The following is a 24,375-nucleotide window of genomic DNA, read 5'->3' as shown; positions in this document are numbered from 1 at the left end:
TTTATTTTTTATTCGCTTTTACATAGCATTTTTTTTATTTTAATTATAGTTTTAATCTAAATTCTTTATAATTAATTACTGCAGCTGTATTCTTCATTTATTTCTTATTTTCATGGACAACTACACTTTTTTTTATTGTAATGTACTTTTTTTTATTGCAATGTACTTTTTTATGGCAAATTTCATTTAGATTTAATTTGTATTATTTTTTTTTTTGCACTTTGTTGTATTAATCATCAAAACTGTAGAGTCCGTCTACTGTGTTTTTGGCGCCACACTATTTTGGCAAAATGGTATAGACAACCTTTTCTTGGCCAATACTGGTTTTGTAGCGGCACACAATTACGGCAAAACGGTAAAGAAACCTTTTCTGGTTTTGTATTAACGGTGCACCATCATCATCCTTCGGCTGCTGAGCAGGCGAGTAAGCACCATTTTTAAAAAGCGACATGTGCTACATTTAAACTAAACTGACTGTTGAATCGCACAGCAATCTTACACACTTAAGAATTAACATAAACATAACTCTAGTCATTTGTTCATTTAATTTTGAAGTACAATTTGTTGTGGTAGCAGCCTTTATAAAAATAGTGATATTTTAACTATTATATCACATTTTTGTTCTCATTAAAAAACTATTACATGTATAGCATTTAATTCCTATCATATTCCTTTTATTTTACTGTGTACACTTTAAAGGAACACGTTGCCTTGGATCGGACGAGTTGGTCTATAAAAAGCGTTTGTAACCGTTTGTTATAAAATGCATATGGTTAGAAAGATGTTGTAAAAGTAGAATACAACGATCTACACATCCATCGAAATTGCGTGGTTTTCCTTTTACATCGTCGAATAACACCGTCGGCCATTTACGGGAGTAAATTTTCTTACTCACTTAAATGGCCGACCGTGTTTCTACGCGACGTAAAAGGAAAACCGTGAAATTCCGAGGCATTCGTGTGGAACATTATATTCTACTTTTAAATAATCTATCTAAGCAAATGCATTTCAAAACAAACGGTTTCAAACGCTTTTCAAAGACCAACTCGACCGATCCAAGGCAACGTGTTTCTTTAAGCAGTAATTTTACATTTCTACATGTACTTTTATACTTGATCACCTGACCGTTTCGTACTGCTGAATATCCACAGAGAATTTAAATGCAAATTATTAAACACAGCCAAAATAGGAACACGAAAAAGGAGAGCATAATTATTTGAAGTTTGAATGCGGTTTTTAATTTTAATTTTTATTTTATTTTAATGTGACAAGGAAATTACTATCGCTTCTTCAGAAAAGGGGATCACCAGAGGAATACCTGGTGATTCTTACCAGGACAAAAATTGATGACCTTTGTAGAAATAAACCATAACCGTACCCTCAGATTTTGCAAAGATTACATCTTGCAGCACATATTTCTTACTGGGCTTGAAAATGGAGAGGAAAATCGAGCCAAAATGGGTGGTTGCGGACTATCTTAGGAACCTCATAAAATAATATTATTGCAATTTGGTCCTTACTGTGCCTTTGGCAATGTTTAGGCGGTGCTGGTAATGGCGTTATCGAAAGGCCCTGTCAGGCGATTCCCTGGTGGCCTGCTTGGGGCAATGCTCTCTGAAACTGGTAGGATGGGGCGTGCCATGATGAGAATGAAGGCTGTGCCAAGTGAAAGGGACGGCTGGTGTGGGTCTGGCCTGATTTCGGAAGCGGATGTAGATGTTGGAATCAAAGGAGGGGGCATTTTCTGGACCGATGGCCGGACATTCCGCGGGAGAAGCACGACTCAAAGGACAAGCATGCCTGAAAAAACACAATATTGTACAAGAACGAGAGAAAAGGGAACGACCAATACCAAAAATAAACGTATCTTAGCAAAATAACCACTTTGCCCTGGGTAGGGGGGGGGGGGGGGTGCACCAAGACGGGCCTTAAATATACGCAGAGATAAATTAATGATAAACGATCTGAACTCGATGTAATGTAAGTGATTTCACCTGAATGGGGAGGCTGAGAAAACTCTTCATTTATATAGGCTTGGAATGACGTTGACTGTCAAACACAATGGTATAAGGTGCGGTCCTAATGCAAGGAAAGCGTAAAATGCAAATTAGGGAGCACCTATGGCGAGCCAAACAGACAAAACTAAATTTTGCCGCCCAGTTAAGTAGGTAGCAATGTTCTCTTTTCAACCACACCCGCAGCATTACTATTTAAAACAAAAACCTTTGCTGAATTATTGACTGATTTTTGCAGTTCGTAATTATAGACGATACATTTCTATGAATCAGAAGTGCTTAAAAAGTATGTTTTTCTTCTAAATTTATGAATAAAGAGGCTTGATTTTTCATCCCCAGAGCTCAGACCTCAGAGCTCCAGGGGGCAAAGAGAGGAAAAATGCATCTTTATTTAACTTTTCTGTATCAGGAGTATCACAGACCCCAACAATATTTTGTGGACAAACTTTTACTGTATTATTTGTGTTACTTTTAAGCAATTTCAGATAAAGTTAGGGTTCCAAGAAATGTATCTGAAAAGGCCTTAGATTGCCTCAGAGAGCATCTACGACATAACATTTTCCCGGGACCCTAAAGCGGGCCCCGGACCCCACGCCGTAATGGCGTCGTGCTCGCGTTCAGATTTTTTTAATGCCCCTACCCTATAATCTTTTTCTGGCTAGCACCCTATTAACATTAAGTACATGTAGGTTTTCACCGCCTAGAATGTTACCTTTACGTCAGTAGTAGGCCTATTTAATAATCTTATAACAAAAACGCTTGCCGACTATGTACAGCCTCTTTATCGAAGCATTTCACTGAAAGACCCAAGAGATGTGTGTGATTAAAACTTTCTAGGAGTCCCATGTTACCGTACATAAATTTTCCAGTAACATTAGATGACCGTGTGATCAAAAGTGCTTAGAAAGTGTTTCTTGACCTCTGTATTTAGACATACGGAGGCTTGATTTTCGACAACTCCAAAAACTCAGAGCTCCAGGGGACTTCGCCCCCTGGGGTGGATTTCACAAAGGTAGTCCTAACTTAGGACTAATCCTAGGCAATGCTATCTCTTAGCATTGCCTATTAGGACTAGTCATAAGTTAGGACTACCTTTGTGAAATCCACACCAGGGGCTCCTGGACCCCACCCCTTAAATTTCTTATGATAAGCTACAAAGTTGTGCCCCCCCCCCCGGTTAAAAAATCCTGGATTGTATTGGAAAGAATATAAAGTAGAGCCTACTGAAAATTTCGCCCCGGCCAATGTCGCCCCCTAGCGAAGTCGCCCCAGAAAATATTTAAGGATTCTTTCGGTAATGGCTTAATTATTGTATTGGAAATAATATAAGGTAAAGTCTGCTTGAGGAAAAACGTCATCACTAATAATAAACTCCATGCACAAAGTTCAAACTTTTGGTCAATGATTTTATTAACGTCGCTCAATTTACCAAACAAATACTATTTTTTTATTTTTTTTATTTTAACAAATAATATTAATAGGCTAAATAGCAATTACTGAATTACAGATGTAACATTTAAAAAAAAATCGTAGAACTAACTGTTTCTATTGTGGATACTTGCTGGAAAGCTTAATAATGAGTTTCTAAGTGCAAAACTAAAATAACAATGAGAATGATTTTTGAAATTAATAATAATCACCGTTTAAAAAAGACATCTTTTTAAAGCATAATTTAGGTGAACTAAAGTGAAACCAAATGTTAGAAAATGAACTTTCCTTTGCACTTTGTGTAAGAAAACTTATACTATTTAATAGGGGAATTTTTACTTGTATCTTATCATTCCCCTCTTTTTTTAAATATAATGAAAGGCCAAACATATTTTAATGGTTCTTAATTTTTATGAAATATTTCTCATTTTACGTATTGATTTACTCGGCTTTGCCTCGGGTTCCATTCCCCCCTCAGGTGTACAAAACGCCATGGACCCCGTCACAATCTTTCCAACCATGTAGGATTCTTTTCATAGCAAGAACTTCCTAAAGCACAAAACACCAAACCCAAATGCAACATGTCCCTTTAAGCATCTGAGGTAATTCATCATTACAAAGTCAGGCTCAATACTTATTATCAAACCTTGTTGAAAATTCACATCACATCTAAAATTTCAACAATTTCGATCACATTGTCATCAAAACCTTCTCCAAGAGAAACATTGCTTCTAGATTTGACGCTTTGGACTATGAAAGCATTTGTTACATGTACATGGGCAATATCCACACCAATGAGGACGAAAGTGTGACATGGAAAGGGAATGTTGGATAGTAGTAACAAAATTAAGTATGTTGTCATGTATTTTTGTCTGTGTACATTCAGAAGCAGATGAAGATTGTGGTTAACAAAAAAAGATGCCTGTTTTACAAAGTTATCCCTTTAGTCCATTAGTGTGGAATTGCCCACCTGTATGATATGAATCTGGGCCAAATTTAATAAAGCCTAAAAGCAAAACAACTGGCTCAGCACAGAAAAGTATTGCTTAAAGACAGTGGACACTATTGGTAATTGTCAAAGACTAGTCTTCACGGATGGTGTATCTCAACATATGCATAAAATAACAAACCTGTGAAAATTTGAGCTCAGTCGGTCATCGAACTTCCAAGATAATAATGAAAGAAAAAAACACCCGTGTCAAACGAAGTTGTGTGCGTTTAGATGGTTGATTTCGAGACCTCAAGTTCTAAACCTGAGGTCTCGAAATCAAATTCGTGGAAAATTACTTCTTTCTCGAAAACTATGGCACTTCAGAGGGAGCCGTTTCTCACAACGTTTTATACCATCAACCTCTCCCCATTACTCTTCACCAAGAAAGGTTTTATGCTAATAAATATGTTGAGTAATTACCAATAGTGTCCACTGCCTTTAACAGAAACAGGTTTCCACCCAAAATAACATCAGTTTTACTTAGCAAATAAATTTGTCAAGAAGTGTTTTCTGCCTAACAGCTTTATGAAATAGGGCCCTGGTTGGAAACATGTTTGTGAAGTAGTGTACAATTATCAACACTAAAAGGTGCCTCAAAACTGTGTGGTTTTCCATATACTTTGTGTTTTGTGGAGTCAAAAATTCCATTTACTTTGTGAACTAAAATAGTCCGCCATTTTTAGGAGTCCATAATTTGCTTCAACAAAATGACAGACTAAGTTACTTCAAGAGAGTATAGAAAGAAAACCAAACAATTTCCAGGTACATGTTTATCTGTGTGGATCATTATTTTTTTTATTTTAAAACATATTTTCAACTAAATCCATTTCAAAGCAAGCACTTTCTAAAGCCCAAAACAGTAACACCCAACTCGAAAGCGACATGTCCCCTTTAGGCATGTAGGATAATTCATCAATAAAACAGACTCTGTATTTTTTATCAAACCTTGTTGAAAATTCATCACATCTCAAATTTCAACAATTTCAATCACATGGTCATCAAAACCTTCTTCAAGAGACACATTGCTTTTAGATTTGTGTGTAATTATCAACACTAAGGTGCCTCAAGACTGTGTGGTTTCCTTTTACTTTGTGTTTTGTGGAGTCAAAAATTCCATAATACTTACTGTGAACTAAAATAATCTGCCATTTTGAAGAGTCATGAATTTGCTTCAACAAAAATGGCAGGTTGTGTTATAGTTCAGGAGGGTTACAAAAGAAAAAACAAACAATTTCCAGGTTTATTTTTGTGGATAATTATTTTCTAATATTAAAACATATTTCCGACGTCATCCATTTCATAGCAAGCACTTTCTAAAGCTCAAAACACCCAACCCAAAAGCGATGTGTCCCTTTAGACATTAGGCAACATTAAATTGTCAGGTTCAGTACTTGTACTTGTCAAAACCTTGTTGTTGTTTTCGAGTCTCAAGCTTCAATAATTGCAATCACAATCAATTTATTTCATAAATTTTTTTTAGAGACACATATTGCTTTTGGGCGTTTTGGGCTATGAAAGAGTTTGTTAGCATTTAAAAGTAGCAGATAATTAAACTAATGTACTTTAAAACTGTGAGGTTTTCCAAATACTTTGTGAACTCATGATGGTCTGCCATTTTGGGGAGTCAAACTACTGCTTCAACAAAATGGCAGATCATGTTAGTTCAAGACGGCCAAGGAAAACCAAACAATTTCCAGGTGAAAACCAAACAAATTCCAGGTGTATTTGTGCGGATCATTATTTTCTAAATTTAAAACATCTTTGGATAACAGTCATTGAAGAGCGGCATATAGGGTGGTGATGGGCCTCCAGTGATACATGTAGATGTTCATCCATGACTGCACAGAGATTTCTGGCTTTCGTTGAGTGGTTTCACATCACCAACCGTGATGGAAATGACTGGAAGTGGCTGTTGTGAAAATCTTGATGTTAAATGAAGAACCAATGCTTTGCAGCATTTAGCATCATCTTGTTTGCAGTGGCTCTTTGGTGAATGACGCATGCATTGAGTTTCATTAGTACAGTGTTGCGGTCTGGCATAAACATGTGTCCGTGGTCGCCTCATGCTCACATTGTAATGGGGACGCATTCCTGGAGTCACCCTCCTCATCACCTGTTCTCTATCAATCTCTCCCAACGTGGAGAAGATGTTATCAAAGTACTGCAAGATAAACAAAAATCAAAGAAAAACAAATAACTAGTAGAAATAATTATTGGTTACCTCACCTCTGTAGGTAATCAAGACTTTCCACCCCCCTCAGCTTTATTATGGAAACATAATGAAGTTACTTCTGTTTTGTGTTAAAAATAGGTATGAGTTCACTATTTATCGTAAAACCTTGGCAAAGGCTAAGAATGATAATTTAATATTAATAATCTACCATTCGGACAACCTCTCATTGAGCCAAATACAGTGATGGTAACCTGCTCGATCATTTGTAAATTAAGGACAAAATGTCTGGAATCCGGAATTACACAATATCCCCCAGAAAAAGGGAGATTTACAGCATGAATTCCAATACCCTCTATATATTTTTATGAGGGATTCAAAGCATAGCACGGTATAGGTGCCTGCCTAGCCTATGATGCAGCACAATAGATTTCCTGGTTCAAAAAATATGGTCAACTGACCATAAAAAAAATGAGTTGTTCCGGGCATTTGTAAAGTGGCCACCATAAGCTAGTTTGAATAAGATTTGACTTTGTATACATCATCAGACATGGTTAAAATAGCGTGAATGTATGGACAAAATTACACAGTTTTCGCATGGGGCACTTTCATAATATTTGCAGGATCTACATGCAGATTTGACATTGTTGTTCTGATGCAACGAACTTTGATCAAAGGTTTTTATATAAACACCATCAAAATACCTTCCCTATAGCATCTGCACTCAGGCCTGGACTAACATGCAGGCTACGGAGACCATCGGTCTCCATTGCCCCTGTCGAAGTGCCCTTTGCAAAATGCAAATGGCAGAGATGCCAAGTCCAGAGGCCACCTATGCGTGAGATTTTCAAAGCTCACAACCACCCCCACCCCCCCTTCAATGTTCGATTTATGTTTTACATATAGATTTGTTGTTATAATAATTCTAAGCAGTAATACCTTAGCATCCCTTGTCGCTGTAGGCAACATCTGAGCAGAACACAAACAACTGAAGAGGTTTTCCATCATCTCATTTTCTTATGTGCTTGTCTTGTCATGTCTCTTTTAGACCTGTAAAGAAAACAATTTCGGGTCAAAATTGACTAGAGTGGGACTCGAACCAACCACCTCCAGATTAACGTGTAGACATTTCTACCAACTGTGTCATATGATCCCTGGCTACACGACAGTTTAAAACGATGTATGTACAAAATGGGGACACCGACATAGGTCTAGATAGCTCAGTTGGTATAGAGTGCTGTCACGTTAAAGGAACACGTTGCATTGGATCGGACGAGTTGGTCTATAAAAAGCGTTTGTAACCGTTTGTTATAAAATGCATATTGTTGGAAAGATGTTATAAAAGTAGAATACAATGATCCACACATATTTGCGTCGAAATTGCATGGTTTTCTTTTTACTTTGCGATATAACACGTTCGGCCATTTATGGGAGCCCAAAATTTGACTCCCATAAATGGCCGACTGTGTTTGTACGCGAGGTAAGAGGAAAACTACGCAATTTCGCGGCAAATATGTGTGGATCATTGTATTCTACTTTTAAAATATCTTTCTAATCAATGCATTTGATAACAAACGGTTACAACACTTTTCAAAACCAGCCCAACCGATCCAAGGCAACGTGCTCCTTTAATCCATTTATTAAAAACATTTATGTTTTAAGTACATGGGTGTCAAAATGCCTGTGTTTCGATGCAAAACATTTCAAATGAATCATGCTTTTATATGATGACCTAAAACCGTATGCAATTAGCATTCCGCAAGATCGAAAACATTGAGAGGGGACCAGTAGCTCTATCTTGATGCATCTTTTTACAGTACGCTCTGTATATAGTCTTCACCATAAGATGGATCAATCACAGGATTAACTTAAATATGCAATATAGGATATTTCAAAGTTACACTTCAAGGGGTGCGTTTTGGCGACAGTAACCAATAAAAGTTTTGATTATCTGGCCTGTGATTAACCAATGGCTGATTCAACCCAAAAAATGATTGGTTACAACCGCCAAAACGCACCGCTGGGGTTATGATCGCACAAGGCATTCTGGTAAAGAAAAATGTGCACAGTGAAATCATTCAATTGGTGACAATGAAATACCCTGAATATATTCATGCATACCTACAGACATTATTGGTTGGCACACACCATAACGATGGGCACTAGGCAGTCGCACAAACTTGGCCAGAACATGCCACAACAAAATCATTAAAATGAAAACTGTTTTAACTCTGGAAGCAAATCTCAAATACAGGAGTTCAGTAGAACCTTTTTGTTAGTTTGTAACCTTTTTTGTTACTGGGCCCAATTTCATGGCTCTGCTTACTGCAGAATTCTGTGCTTACGATCGCGATTCCCTGCTTACGAGCAAGCGCCGAGTGTCTGCGCTAGCCTTGTAAGTGTAGAATGCCTATCAGGGAGTACGCACGCGCAGAAGCCAAAATTCACCGCTAACCCGTGAAATACGCTTGTCGTAAGCACAGAATTCCCTGCTTCCATAACCTCGATTCTGTGCTTACGGTAAGCAGAGTCATAAAATTGGGCCCTGTCGTTAGCTAACTTATTTAAAATAGAATAACAACAAACTTGACTGCAACTTACCATGTGTGTATTGCAGGATGATGGCAAATATTTCACTACAGTAAAGCTTCTATGGCAATTTATGTACTCGAGTCTCTTCAGCAGCCATTTCAGGGGAAGCCTTGCTGGTGGGCTGCCTCCCTACACATCTTCCCGCACATCTCATCTTCTCTAGGATTTCTACAAGTAAAAAAAAAGAATATTGGGATTGAGCAAAGAAAAAAAATGCCCAGTCTGTTTACCTTGAGGTTTATTATTTGATAAGTAAAATAAATAAAGATTACAACACATGATAAAACAACTTATTGACCCAAACCACATGATGTCATAATAATATCTGTAGTAATAACTAGTTCTTATATAGAGCACATTTCACAATAACAGTCTCAATGCGCTTTACATTATTGCATTGGTCATTTGGCCATAACATTCTTTTAATCTGTCTTAGCTCCCTTGGGGTATACAACCTGGGCAACCCTATGCTCTAAAGGCTTTTCATACACAGTATCAACCTCAACCCTAGCTGGTATCCACTTATTCGAATACACACTCCGATGACCTAACCACCAGAACTCATATTTGATGATCAGGAAAATCTTTGTTGCGCCATTTTGGGAGTGTTATACAATGAATTTCTCCATGATTGTGCAGTTAGTGCACATATTAGGTGACACTCAATCCATTAAACAGATTTTTAAATGCCTACCATAAAATTCATATGCAATTTTACTCCCATAATGGCAAATGCTGCAATCAGCAAAATGACAATGATGCAGTGGGTCAAATACTTATTTTATTGCAGGGACTCGGAAGTTAAGCTGTACTGCTGTGTGTTCCATTGTTAGTTGCTGGAATTTATTCACAAATCCGACTGACGGAACTAACAAGGTTAAGCAGAATAAAAAACATCTTTACACCAATAAGAATAGTTACCTAAACCCTACAATGAATCTTTTCAAAACCTTAAATACCACTAAGAAAAACACAGTAAAAGCCTAAACAAAGTAAACAAAACAATTAATCGAACTGGATACTATTGGTGACTACTCAATATAATTGTGAACATAACTTGGTAATTAACAGTGGAGAGTTGTTGATGGTATAAAACATTGTGAGAAATGGCTCCCTCTGAAGTAACGTAGTTTTCAAGAAAGAAGTAATTTTCCACTAAAAAATTTTGAATTTGATTTCGAGACCTCAGAATAAAAGGTCCCAAAATCAAGCATCTGAAAGCACACAACTTCGTGTGACAAGGGTGTTTTTCTTCCATTATTATCTGGCAACTTCGACCACCAATTGAGTTAACAATTTTCACAGGTTTGTTACTTTGTGCATATGTTGAGATATACCAAGTGAGAAGACTGGTCTTTGACAGTTACCAAAGGTGTCCAGTGTCTATAAACTAGAAAAAAAAAATAAAAAAATACAGTGACAAAGAAAAGTTATAGCTTGAAATCAATTAGCTTCAACTACATACACCCACTACTCAAACCCTTTGTTGTAACCAACAATGTTAGAATAACATCAACAGACACTAAAATTAAATTACAGCAAAAAGTTAAACGAAAAAAAGTTAAACGAAAACAAGATTACAAAAATCAAGCCCAAAAAGAACTATGTCCTGCCATACAGATAATATTCGGTACCCCTGAATGTTGCATGAGATATGCAAAATGTCTCAAACTTGTCACATCATCGACTTGACCAAAACCGCCAGAGTATAAGAGAAAGAAAATTGCTGTGGTTGATTGCACAACCAAAGAGATAGACATTTCTGTGGTTGTCAGTGCAACCAAATTTAAAGAGATAAAAATTTATGTGGTTGTCAGCGCAAACAAGGAGAATGAAATGTCTCTGTTTGACAGAGCAATACTAGAGTGAGACATTTTGTGGTTGACAGGGCAACCAAAGGGATAGAAATTTCTGTGGTTGACGGGGCAACCAAAGAGTGAGACATTTCTGTGTTTGATGGCACAACCAAAGAGATAGAAATTTCTGAGGTTGATGGCGCAACCAAAGAGAAAGATGTTTCTGTGGTTGACATGGCAACCAAAGAGCGATACATTTCTGTGGTTGACAGCACAACCAAAGAGTGATACAGTTCTGTGGTTGACACATGACAACCAAAGAGCGAGATTTTTCTATGGTTGATAGGGCAACCAAAGAGCGATACATTTCTGTGGTTGACCGTGTAGCCAAAGAATGAGACATTTCTGTGGTTGACATGGCAACCAAGAGCGATACACTATTGTGGTTAAAAGGGCAACCAAAGAGCAATACATTTATGTGGTTGACGGCACAACCAAAGAGATAGAAGTTTCTGTGGTTGACATGGCAACCAAGAGCGATACACTATTGTGGTTGAAAGGGCAACCAAAGAGCGATACATTTCTGTGGTTGACGGCACAACCTAAGAGCGATACATTTCTGTGGTTGATGCCGCAACCAAAGAGCGATACATTTCTGTGGTTGATGCCGAAACCAACGAGCGATACATTTCTGTGGTTGATGCCGCAACCAAAGAGCGATACATTTCTGTGGTTGATGACGCAACCAACGAGTGATACATTTCTGTGGTTGATGCCGCAACCAAAGAGCGATACATTTCTATGGTTGGTGACGCCACCAAAGAGCGATACATTTCTGTGGTTGATGCCGCAACCAAAGAGTGATACATTTCTGTGGTTGATGCCGCAACCAACGAGCGATACATTTCTGTGGTTGATGCCGCAACCAACGAGCGATACATTTCTATGGTTGATGACGCAACCAAAGAGCGATACATTTCTGTGGTTGATGCCGCAACCAAAGAGCGATACATTTCTGTGGTTGATGCCGCAACAAAAGAGCGATACATTTCTGTGGTTGATGCCGCAACCGAAGAGCGATACATTTCTATGGTTGATGACGCAACCAAAGAGCGATACATTTCTGTGGTTGATGCCGCAACCAAAGAGCGATACATTTCTGTGGTTGATGCCGCAACAAAAGAGCGATACATTTCTGTGGTTGATGCCGCAATTAAACCAAAGAGTGATACATTTCTATGGTTGATGCCGCAACCAAAGAGTGATACATTTCTGTGGTTGATGCCGCAACTAAAGAGCGATACATTTCTGTGGTTGATGCCGCAACCAAAGAGCGATACATTTCTATGGTTGATGCCGCAACCAAAGAGCAATACATTTCTGTGGTTGACAGGGCAACCAAAGAGCGATACATTTCTGTGGTTGATGCCGCAACCAAAGAGCGATACATTTCTATGGTTGATGCCTCAACCAAAGAGCAATACATTTCTGTGGTTGGTGACGCAACCCAAGAGCAATACATTTCTATGGTTGATGACGCAACCAAAGAGTGAGACATTTTTGTGGTTGATGCCACAACCAAAGAGTGAGACATTTCTATGGTTGATAAGGCAACCAAAAAGCGATACACTCCTGTGGTTGATGACGCAACCAAAGAGTGAGACATTTCTTTACCCTTGTGTGAGTGGTTCTCAACACTAGATTTAGCGTTGAGATATTAGCAGTTTACTTTAGATAATGAATCTGTCAGAAGCCCGAACTTGTTGAGAGAAATGGACTATACATATCGAAATGTATGCATTTGGGGCTCTGTAATGACCCAGCTACTTTTAAGAGACTTACGGAAAAGGTCATGAGAGGGTTGCAGTGGGAAATCCTGCTGACCTATGTAGAGGACTAGAATGTCTTAGGTAACACAGTTTAAGAAATGAAAGAGAGACTGAAAGTGGTGTAGATTGTTGAATTGTTGAGGAGTGAGGCTTGTGTGTTCTGTTATGGAGGGATCAGCTTGTTGGCGTTGTTTGGTGATCAGGCATGCTTCTTTCGCGGGTATGTTGGTGAAGAGAGAGACTACATCAAAACTTACAACAATGTCCAACTGACTGAGGTGAATGTCCTTAATGATGTTGACGAACCGACTTCGGTTGGTGATGTGATGCTTTGTGGGGCAGCTTGAGACTGATGGAGAGATCGGAGCTGGTTGGTGATCTTGTGTTCAATGGCCTGGACAACACTTCATCAGTTCCTACAACACCTGAACAACTTACATCCACTATCAAAGCTACCCTTACCCTAACCCTAATCCTAACCCTAATCCTACCGCTAAACCTAATCCTAACAAAGTCCGAATCAAGATCCATCAAACCATCAAGAATTCTAAGCTACCAAAACCTAACACACACAAGCAATAAAATGCCGCCATCTGATCTATACCTAAAGACCAATTCATCCACACGTCAGCCAACATGGGTAACGCCACTGTGGTCATGTCCACCTCCGACTACCAACATCAAGGCGACTGAGATTCTCTCAACAGACACTTAAAGACAACTACCAAGAAACCCTATCCAGACCATCGAGCACAAGATCCCCAACCAGCTCCTATCTCTCCATTAGTCTCAAGCTGCCTCACACAGCATCACGTTACCAACCGAGGTCATATCGTCACCATCTACCTCAGTCAATCGGACATTGTTGTAAGTTTTTATGCACACGTTGTCTCTCTCTTCACCAACATACCCCGAAACTAGCATGCCTCATCACAAAACAACGCCTACAAGTTGATCACCCCATGACAGTTGTTCTCATTACTTGCGTAACTTCATCAAGCTTCCAATCGAGGGACTCAAATGAGCAAACCGCTGAGGCTGCCATTGGATCTACTCAATTCTCAGAGAAATAGAGAAAGAAATGAAGACCGCTGTGCTTGGATTGTTTAAAGAGTTAAACATAACAAGCCAGGACAGAGTGGCTCAGTGGAGAAAGCTCATGAGGACAGACATTTATCACAAGAAAATAGGCTAGAGTGTTAGATAAAGGAAGAGAGTAGCATTAGCCAGATCACTTGTAGAGTAGGGAACCAGATGATTCCGTAGTGGCTCGAAAAACTATCACCGTAGGTTTAAGTTTAATTTCCACTGTGGAACATGATGCAATTAAAAAAAAAAGGCAAATGAGGCTAGTGAGCCAAAGCAGGGTTTGTCTTTGCATTTACTAGACTCATTTACAAGAAGTGCAGACAATGTACAAAACGAGTAAGCTGTTCCAGTCAGGAGGTGTTTAGTAGAGTTCGAAGACGTGGGGGTCAAGATATAGGTAGGACGGATGTTTTGAAACACCACATAACAACTGGAGATGCAAGGCCAGTAAAACAGAGACCAAGATGGGACTCTGACTGCCTTAGGAGAGATACAAAGACAGGTTGTTGACATAAAGAAAAGAGGTGTGATAGAACCCTCGTATAGCCTGTGATGGGCTGCCAATGTTGTACAAAGGCGTTTCTGTATAGACTACAGAAGGTAAACCTGTCCCCAAGAGTTTGACGAATTCTTGGCCTTGCGTCCTATGACAAAAAGTTCATACAGGGTTTTGCAGAGATAGATAGTCTTTTGCATGCCCTGACAGGGAAGTCAAGACTGTTGTAGTGGAGTTAGTTATACCATGGAGCTATAGCTCCATGGTTATACCAGGGTGCATTTGACAACCCTGCAAGCAGTGTAGCCAGGAACAACTGGTAGAGTAGAGAGGGCAGTAAAAACATAACGTCCGCAGAGCATTTGAGAAAAGAGACACAAGAGGAAAAGTTGTTGGTTATGGCGAAGAAAACAGAACAAGAAAAACCCCAAGTAGATGATGAGACTAAGTTAGGTTTTATATGCCAAAAAGGAGGGCAAGAACTGCAGGAGTATAAATTTTGTTTCAGTGTTGGCCTACAATGTGCGAGATTCAATGTGCCACACCCAGCTAACGTTGGATGCATAAACATGTAATCTTTTGATTTACATAAACACTTTGCAGTTAAAATAGTTCAATTGTAAGCTGAGCAAACTGCAAATTTACCAGATAGATTATGTTTGACAAAGTACACAAAATTAGATACAATTAGGCAGTGTTGCAGTCGAGTCACCTATGTCAAATCGGAGTCCAAGTCATGAGTCACAAGTCACTTGGGTCGAGTCCAAGTCCCGAGTCACTTGTTTGAGTCTGAGTCCGAGTAACGAATCATTTGGGTCAAGTCCGAGTCAGAGTCACGAGTCACTTGTTTAAATACTTAAATAGTTCAACTTCAACCAGTTCACCTATACTGGAGGCTTTAATTGCAAACCAAACGTCGAAAAATAAGAATAGGAAATTACAAAATAAACACATATAATTTAAGTTCGGTACTGCAATTTAAATTTCATTTCAGGTTTTACAATTACACAACATGTAGGCCCACTCCTTGTCCCAGAATATCTTCTGTTGATTTCAAACTATTACTTTTCTATAAAAAAAACTTTAAAATTACAATTACATACTGGTACTGATTTATTCATTTCAGAAAGATAGGTATCCAACAAACTGTTATGGTTTAGAGAAAGTAAACCTCTTGAAATAAAAATCAAAAACTGCCAATTAATGGCCTCGTGCACAATGCTTTTACAGAATAATATCCCAGCGGGCTGTACGCGTCCATCTTACCCACAGACCCATAAAATACCCCTGGGTGTTCACAAGTGCCATGACCAGATTCGAACCCACATTCCGATGATTAACCACCAGAACTTGAATTCGACGCTCGTAACCATGACACCCTTCTTTAATTTTAAATGAAATAAACTATATTGATGAAAGTAAAGATTATTTTAGTGAATGTACACTCAACTGTCAATTCGCTACAGACTACTTTCGTTAAAGTGAATAGTTTAACTTGAAAATGGCCGTCTTCCCAAATTAAAAGATAACATGATCCTTGTCCATTAAACACAGCTGAAAACGCGTTATCTTCCGATACTGCTATACCGAAAAACTTTCCATTTAAAATAGTTTAATTGTAAACTGAGAAAACTGGCACTGTACTCAATAATGTTTGATAAGTACACATAATTAGATAAAAACAAGGAAACAAACATTTACACTGTACTGTTTACACTGTAATCTTGGGATATCTCATTTGAGTAAATTCAATATAAAATTATTTCATAATGAACGAAATAGTGGTGGTAGGATACGGACATTATCCTATCTATATTTTTAAACTCCCTTGATTAAACAGAATTAGGCCTAAAGAGCGACAAGCTCAACAGAGTAAACTGTGCCAACACAGAACCACAAACAAAAACCTTAAAGGCACTGGACGTTCTAGGTAATTACTCAAAATAATTGGTAGCATAAAAAATAACTTGTTTTCCCTGTTGATAGTATAAAGAAACATTGGTAGAAACGGCTTTATTATTTTCTTGCACTTTCGATGACCAATTGAGCCCTAATTTTCACTGTTTGTTATTTTTTGCATATTTTGGGATACACAAAGTGAGAATATTGGTCTTTCACAATTAGATTACCAAACGTGTCCAGTGCCTTACAATTCATTAGGCCTAAACAAAATTCTCAATAACTGTATCAATGCGTTTTACATTAGTGCCCACGTCATTGTGCCAATAACATTCCTTTAATCTTTCTTGGCTCTCTATGGATGGCCCTGAGCTGGAGCATAGTGCTAGTGGCTTTTCAACCCCTACCCTCAAAGATACCCATTATACCCCAGAGTGACCATGACCAGATTCAAACCCACATTCCGATGATTAACCACCAGAACTTGAATTTGACGCTCTTAACCACGACACCCTTCTTTAATTTTAAATGAAATAAACTATATTGATTAAAGTGTAGATTAATTTGTGAATCTACACTCAACTGTCAATTCGTTTCAAACTAAAGTGAATAGTTCAACTTGATAAATAGCTGTCTTCACAAATTAAAAGATAACATGATCATTGTCCAACAAAACACAGATGAAAACATGTTATCTTTCGATATACAAAAACACTTTCCATTTAAAATAGTTAATTGTAAACTGAGCAAACTTAAAGGCAGTGGACACTATTGGTAATTACTCAAAATAATTATTAGCATAAAACCTTTCTTGGTGACGAGTAATGGGGAGAGGTTGATGGTATAAAACATTGTGAGAAACGGCTCCCTCTGAAGTGCCATAGTTTTCGAGAAAGAAGTAATTTTCCATGAATTTGATTTTGAGACCTCAGATTTAGAACTTGAGGTCTTGAAATCAACCATCTAAACACACAAAACTTCGTATGACAAGGGTGTTTTTTTCTTTCATTATTATCTCGCAACTTTAATGACCGATTAAGCTCAAATTTTTACAGGTAAGTTATTTTATGCAAATGTTGAGATACACCAAGTGAGAAGGCTAGTCTTTGACAATTATCAATAGTGTCCACTGCCTTTAACTGGCATTGTACTCAACAATGTTTGACAAAGTAACCAAAATTAGATAAAAATAAGGAAACACTTATACTATACACTGTAATCTTGGAATAATTTCCTTATCCTGCCACCACTTTTTCACTTATTTTTACCACAAGGCGTATCACAATTTTGAGTAAATTCAATATACAAATATTGACTGCTTCGGGTGCTACGGTTAAAACTATGATTCCCGAGGTGATCCCCGGAGCATTTTATTTTCCCTCGGCAAAGCCGAGTGAAAATAGAACGCTCCGGGGATCAAAGCCGAGTGAAAATAGAACGCTCCGGGGATCACCGAATGCCAGTAACAATCCTTTAAGGTTTCTCAGCTCTCTATGGAGTATACAGCCCTGAGCTGCAGTATGGTGCAAGTGGCTTTTTTTCAACCCCTACCCTCACACAGGTGACCATTTATACCCCTGTGTGAACACAAGCGCCATGATAAGATTCAAACCCACATTCCGATGATTAACCACCAGAACTTGAATTTGACGCTCTTACCACGACAAGCTTCTTTAATTTTAAGTGAAATAAACTATATTGATAAAAGTGTACATTATTTTAGTGAATCTATACTCAACTGTCAATATGTTACAGACTAAAGTGAATAGTTCAACATGAAAATAGCTGTCTTCCCAAATTAAAAGATTAAAAAAATATGATCATTGTCCAACAAGACACAGCTTAAAAAAGTTTTGATGTACCAAAAGATTTTGATTTAAAATAGTTTAATTGTGAGCTGAGCAAACTGGCATTGTACTGGCTAGATAATGTTTGACAAAGTACACAAAATTAGACACAATTAAGGCAACATACACTGTACACTGTTGTCTTGGAAAGATTTCCATATCCTGCCACCACTTTATCACTTAAATGTGTACCTCACGGAGTATCTCATCTGAGTAAATTCAATACAAAATTATCTCTGATTATGAATGAAAAAGTGGTGGTAGGATATGGACGTTATCCTCTATATTTTAAAACTCCCTTGAATAAACAATATTAAACTGTGACAAGTTTTAACAGAGTAAACTGTACCAATACAGAACCCTTAACAGAAACCTTAAAGGCACTGGATATTATTGGTAATTACTCAAAATAATTGTTAGCATAAAAACTGACTTGTTTTCCCTGTTGATAGTAATAAAAATAAAAAACATTGGAAGAAACGGCTCCATTATTTTCTTGCAGCTGCGATGACCAATTGAGCCAAAATTTACTGTTTTGTTATTTTGGGCATATTTTGGGATATACACCAAGTAAGAATACTATTTTTTAACTTACCAAACGTATCCAGTGCATTACAATTCACAAGGCCTAAAAAATGTTCTCAAATCAATTTATATTTTGTATTAGCCAGTACAAGTTTGCTCAGTCTGTTCCTTTTTAATACAAACTAGTTTTTAGTGTTTAGCGCATTTTACAATAACTGTATCAATGCGCTTAACATAAGTGACCTCGTCATTGGGCCAATATTATTCCTGTAGTCCGTCTCAGCTCCCCAGGGTATACAGCCCTAAGCTGCAGTAAGGTGCTAGTGGCTTTTCAACGTACCCCTAACCTCACAGGTACCCATTTATACCCCTGTGTGAACACAAGTGCCATGATAAGAATTGAACCCACATTCCGATGATTAACCACCAGAACTTGAATTCAGCGCTCTTTAATTTCAAATGAAATAAACTATATTGATGAAAGTGTAGATTATTTTTGTGAATCTACACTCAACTGCAAACAAAAGAGATATGATGTCCAACAAAACACAGCTTAAAACATGTTATCTTTCAATTACCAAAACACTTTCCAGTTAAAATAATTTAATTGTGAACTGAGCAAACTGGCATTGTACTGGATGGATAATGTTTGACAAAGTACACACAGTTAGATAAAAATAAGGAAACATACACTGTACACTGATATGGAATAATTTCCATATCCTGCCTCACTTTTTAACTTAAATGTGTACCTCAAGGAGTATCTCATTTGAGTAATATCAATTTAAAATTATTTCACAATGAATGGACAAGTGGTAGTAGGTATGGACATTATGATTGTCCTCTGTATTGTAAACCTCCCTTGATTAAACAAAATTACAGAGTGACAAATTTAAACAAAACAGAGTTTAAACTGTAGCAATAAACATAACTACTAACAAGAACCTTACAGGCACTGGACACTATTGGTAATTACTCAAAACAATTGTTAGCATAAAAACTGACTTGTTAATGAGCAATGGATAGCTGTTGATAGTAACAAACATTGTGGGGAATGGCTCCATTATTTTCTTATATATCTTTGATGACAAATTGAGCCCAAAGTTTCACTGATTGTTATTTTAAGCATACATGTGTTGTGGGATACACCAAGTGAGAATACTGGTCTTTCTTACCAAATGTGTCCAGTGCCTTTAACAACTAGGCCGGATATATTGAAAAAGTCGTCACACTATACTATAAAGACATAATCTGTAAAAGCTATGATAGACAATCTAATCAATAGCAAGATGAATTTACTTTAGAATCACAATGGTAACAATAATGTGAGATGATGGCCGTCTTTTGATGAAGATGCCAGTTCTCGCGAGTTGAAAGAGACGAAACATGTATTTGAACGTGCTACAGACTCTGTAGTATCGAGCTTTGCTAATGGCCTCTCTTGGTCCGCATGTGTAGTATCGAGCTTTGCTGATGGCCTCTCTTGGTCCGCATGTTGTTCTCTTAGAAGATCGTACACCAAATGAATGCTGACCAGTAGATTAGCATATAAATATGTTTGCATATCAGTAATCTTATGAATGTACACTTATTATTGAGAAAACCATTTAACTGAAACATAATCAATGACAAAAGTTTAAGTCAGAGAATAGACTAATCCTAATGTAAATTCGTTACCGCATTCTACTCGCCTTCAGCTCATATACTATCCGCGAAACTACACTTTCTCGTCTATTCTCCTTTAGCTCAGGGAAACGGTACTAAATTTTTGGGAATCTACATGTATATTGAATTTAACGCAGAATAAACATATTGATAATTGTAACAGCTATTTGTATAATGAACCTTCAAAAGTATTTTCTTCCAAGAAGCATATTACTAACCAGTACAATTCTTTTATTTTACCATAGTTACTCAGTTTGACTTGGGGTAGTCCATATACCCCTGAATGTAACAATCTGCTAACTTTCATGAAACATGCAGTTCAAGTAATCTCTAAAACTGGCTATTTGAAAGCATTGGACACTTTCGGTAAACAGTAGTGTCCAAGGCCCACACTTCATGTATCACAACTTAAATTTAATATAACAAACCTGTAAAAATTAAGGCTCAATCAGTCAACGGAGTCGGGAGAAAATAACGGGAAAACCCACCCTTGTTTCGCCGTTTCATGACATGTGTTTAAAATAAATCCGTAAATCTTGATATAGATAATTGATATTGTTTTAATGTTTTCTCAAAAAGTAAAGCATTTCATGGAGTAATATTTCAAGAGAAGTATTTCACCATTACCTCCTGTAAACCCTGTAAGTTATTTGTAAATCTGTGAACTTTTTTTGTTTCTCTTCTTCAAATGTCCAATGGCTTTAAAAACTCTGGGCCTCATTGGAAACTTAAAAATGTTCAAATCTACTGACATTTATCTTAATTTACAAAAATGTGTAAGGATAATGTTTTACATATCTGTTTCAACCTTGTTTTACACTAACCTCAAATATCATTCCCACTAAACCAGCAGTACTACTAAAATCTTTATACAAGTCCACAAATGGTACTGTCCACTGTGGCATTCTTTGTTGGAATAGTCTGGACAAAATATAACCTATATATGTAAAGAGGGTTGAGGAAGACAACAGAAAGAGTAATGTAGAACACCAGGCCAGTACCCATACCGCAGTGTGGGGATACGCCTTTCCCGCCAGCAGGAGATCTGTGTGTATATACTCCAACTGACATCAATGAAGTGTCGACCATTCCGGGGTCCAGGCGCCTCCTAATATATACACTAAACAAAAGCTAAAACTAAACTGGCAAGGTGTTCCTTGAAAAGAGAGAAGGGGAAGTAGAAGAGGAAATAGAAAAGGAGCACAGTGAACCTATTCAATACAACATATGGTGCTTCCATTTGGGACTTTTATGGCTCTCCAGATTTTTGTAATATTAAATAAATAAAATTAATAATAAAACTTTTATAGCGCGCATTTCACAATACCTATCTCAATGTGCTTGCATTGATTTAACGTCCCCCACAAGATGAATTTAGTTTGGTTCATGAGACATGAACTTTTGAATTCTGAAATTTGGCCAGAAGTAAAGGTCACATGGGATCATACTTCAGACAAGATTTATAACATACATGTATTTCTATGCATCAAGTGTTTTGATATGCAAATACCTTGTAAACTTATTATAAGTAATTGATAAGGTTCTCATTCAGACATTTTTTATGTCAATATTAAGGAAATTAACTAATTAGTTTAAGCTAGTTATTACATGTAACTATTATTTCATGACATTAGCTTTACAGTTGGTACAGATATTCATCATGTTCATCAGGTACGGCGTTCTCAGCTTTCTTTGACATGTTTCTTCCATCTTTCTCTGTTGATTTCCGAACCTGCATCCAGTATCCTCCATCAATTGGTCAAAAAAGGTCTTTTTTGGGCATCTTTGTCTGCCGGGGATGAGTTTTCAAAGTAGAATATCTCCAGCTTTCAAAGTAGAATATCTTCAGCGAGTTATTCAACAGTAGTCAATGGACCATATTTGTGGTTTACAATTTCCTTGGGATTGGCACTAGAGAATTTGCGTAAGCACAATTTCCTTAGGATTAGCACTGCAGACATCGTCAAAGTAGTGTGCACAAAGTCCTTGGGATTGGCACCAGAGAATTTGTCAGAGCAGTGTGCACACAGTGTCCTTGGGATTGGCACTGGAGAGTTTGCGTAGGCACAATGTCCATGGGATTGGCACTGGAGAATTTGTCAGAGACGTATGCACAATGTCCTTTGTGATTGGCACTGGAGAATTTGCGCAAGCACAGTGTCCTTGGGGTTGGCACTGGAGAATTTGTGTAAGCACAGTGTCCTTGGGATTGGCACTGCAGAATTTGTGTAAGCACAGTGTCCTTGGGATTGGCACTGGATAATTTGCGTAAGCACAGTGTCCTTGGGGTTGGCACTGGAGAATTTGCGTCAGCACAGTGTCCTTTGGATTGGCACTGGAGAATTTGCAGGAGTAGTATACAGTATGTCCTTGAGATTGGCACTGCAGAATTTGTCAGATTATAGTATGCTCTCCTGATCTTGGCATCAGCAATCAGCATCTGTATCTTTTGTTGAAGAAACGGTGATCGATTACAAAGCAACATCAATGACCCGCCTGTCCATATGAGGGATGGCACAACTCTCCAGGCGTATCAAACTTCAAACACCTTGAAAACGACATGCACATATGCAGACAACCAATGCAGTACGAAAACAGAGAAGACAGAGACATTTGCAGTAGAGCAATAGCAAAAGCTGCCACATAGCGCTGCATCAAACACTTAGGCTTGAGACCGGAACTGGTATGTGATCTTTCATTTAATATCTTGAATGGGGTTTCTTTGGTAGGTATCTGTAAGTGTCAGTTGGTGTCTAAGTGAAGGTTGGTGTCTGTAAGGGTCGGTTGTAGGCCTAGTCGTGTGTGTCGGTAAGTGTGGTCATGAGTGAGGGGTTAGGGTTACATTAAGGGTTAGGGTGATAGAACTCCCGGGTAGAACTAGGGTTAGGGTAAGGATGAGTGTTGGAGTTGTGTTAGGAGATAGACACCTACAAGAAACCCCATTCCTGATATTGAATGCAAGATCACATAGCAGCTCCATTTGTTTCAAGCCATTAGCGCACCAGTTTAGCGTAATTTTAATTTGCATTCTAGAGCTCTCTGAATCCCCTGCCCTCGTTTCCTCAGACAACCCAAGATACACAATCTTGATGCTCCCCTCCACGACAGTGGTGTCCAGGGGTTCACCAACCTACAACATGGCCAGACATCTCACCAAGATCCTCCACCCAATTTGCCTCACAGCACCATATCACCAACACAAGTTCAACATTCGTGTCAGTTTTGTCAAGACAACACTTGATCATCAGTTCCTCCAACACCTGAACAACCAGCATGCACTCATCAAATTGACCATGGAACTAAAGGAGAACAATACCATCATCTTCCATGATGTTTAAGTCACCAGAAATGCAGATCCGCGCCCATACTGTACACTGGAAGCACGCACGCAATTAGCATTATCCACACAGGTCTTCACTCCATTATCCACTCTTGGAGTCCACAATCCAGAACAATTTGGTCCACTGTAAGCCCGTAGCAGTTAGTTATGGGTACCCGAAAACAGTCGTTCAGTTTCAGTTCCACTTTATCGATTCCATACCGGAAACATCCAGCGAGCAGCAGCTCCCACAGAAATTTCACATTTAGTTAGATATTCAGAGATGACAATTATTCAGTTACATCGTAAGTGATGTCACATTTATGTACTTTTAAAGATCATCACTTAGGCTGTGTATGCATCCAGTGTAGGGTATGTCCCTCCTCATGTAAATGCCATTCATTTTTATTACTTGCAGTTCTGGTTCATGTTGCTCCTGCATGATGTCATCTCTCCGTGGTGATCTTCTTCTCTGTCTACTTGTACCTCTTTCCCTGGTTGCCAATCCATGATTCTTGTTGTCCATATATTGTCAGTTCTAAGGGTAAAGTGTCCATCCTATCTCCATATAGGCTTTTTCATATTTTCCTCTGTTCTCTCTTGTTTCCGTGCATTTAATCCTGTCTTTGTATTAAGAAATGTAGCACTCGTCTCTCCATTGCTTTTGTTGGTGTGCAGAGTTTATGTTCTATAAGTTTTGTTGTTGTCTGTCTC

The 24,375-nt window shown here is 38.1% G+C and overlaps 1 long non-coding RNA gene across 1 annotated transcript in view; it reads right to left on the bottom strand.

Moving 5' to 3' along the window:
• Positions 1-3,876: 3,876 nt before the first annotated feature.
• Positions 3,877-24,375, bottom strand: part of LOC139934941 (uncharacterized) — a 28,187-nt gene continuing 7,688 nt past the window's right edge. The window contains exons 3-5 of the long non-coding RNA XR_011785738.1: positions 9,206-9,364; positions 7,544-7,654; positions 3,877-6,595 (exon numbers count right to left, since the gene is read on the bottom strand). This is a non-coding gene — a long non-coding RNA (uncharacterized lncRNA). The remainder of the gene's footprint in view (positions 6,596-7,543; positions 7,655-9,205; positions 9,365-24,375) is intronic.

The sequence above is a fragment of the Asterias amurensis genome, chromosome 3 (genome assembly GCF_032118995.1).
Source record: "Asterias amurensis chromosome 3, ASM3211899v1".
NCBI lineage: Eukaryota > Metazoa > Echinodermata > Asteroidea > Forcipulatida > Asteriidae > Asterias > Asterias amurensis.
The sequence above is the reverse complement of the archived record's forward strand: the minus strand, read 5'-3'. Positions and strand labels throughout refer to the sequence as shown.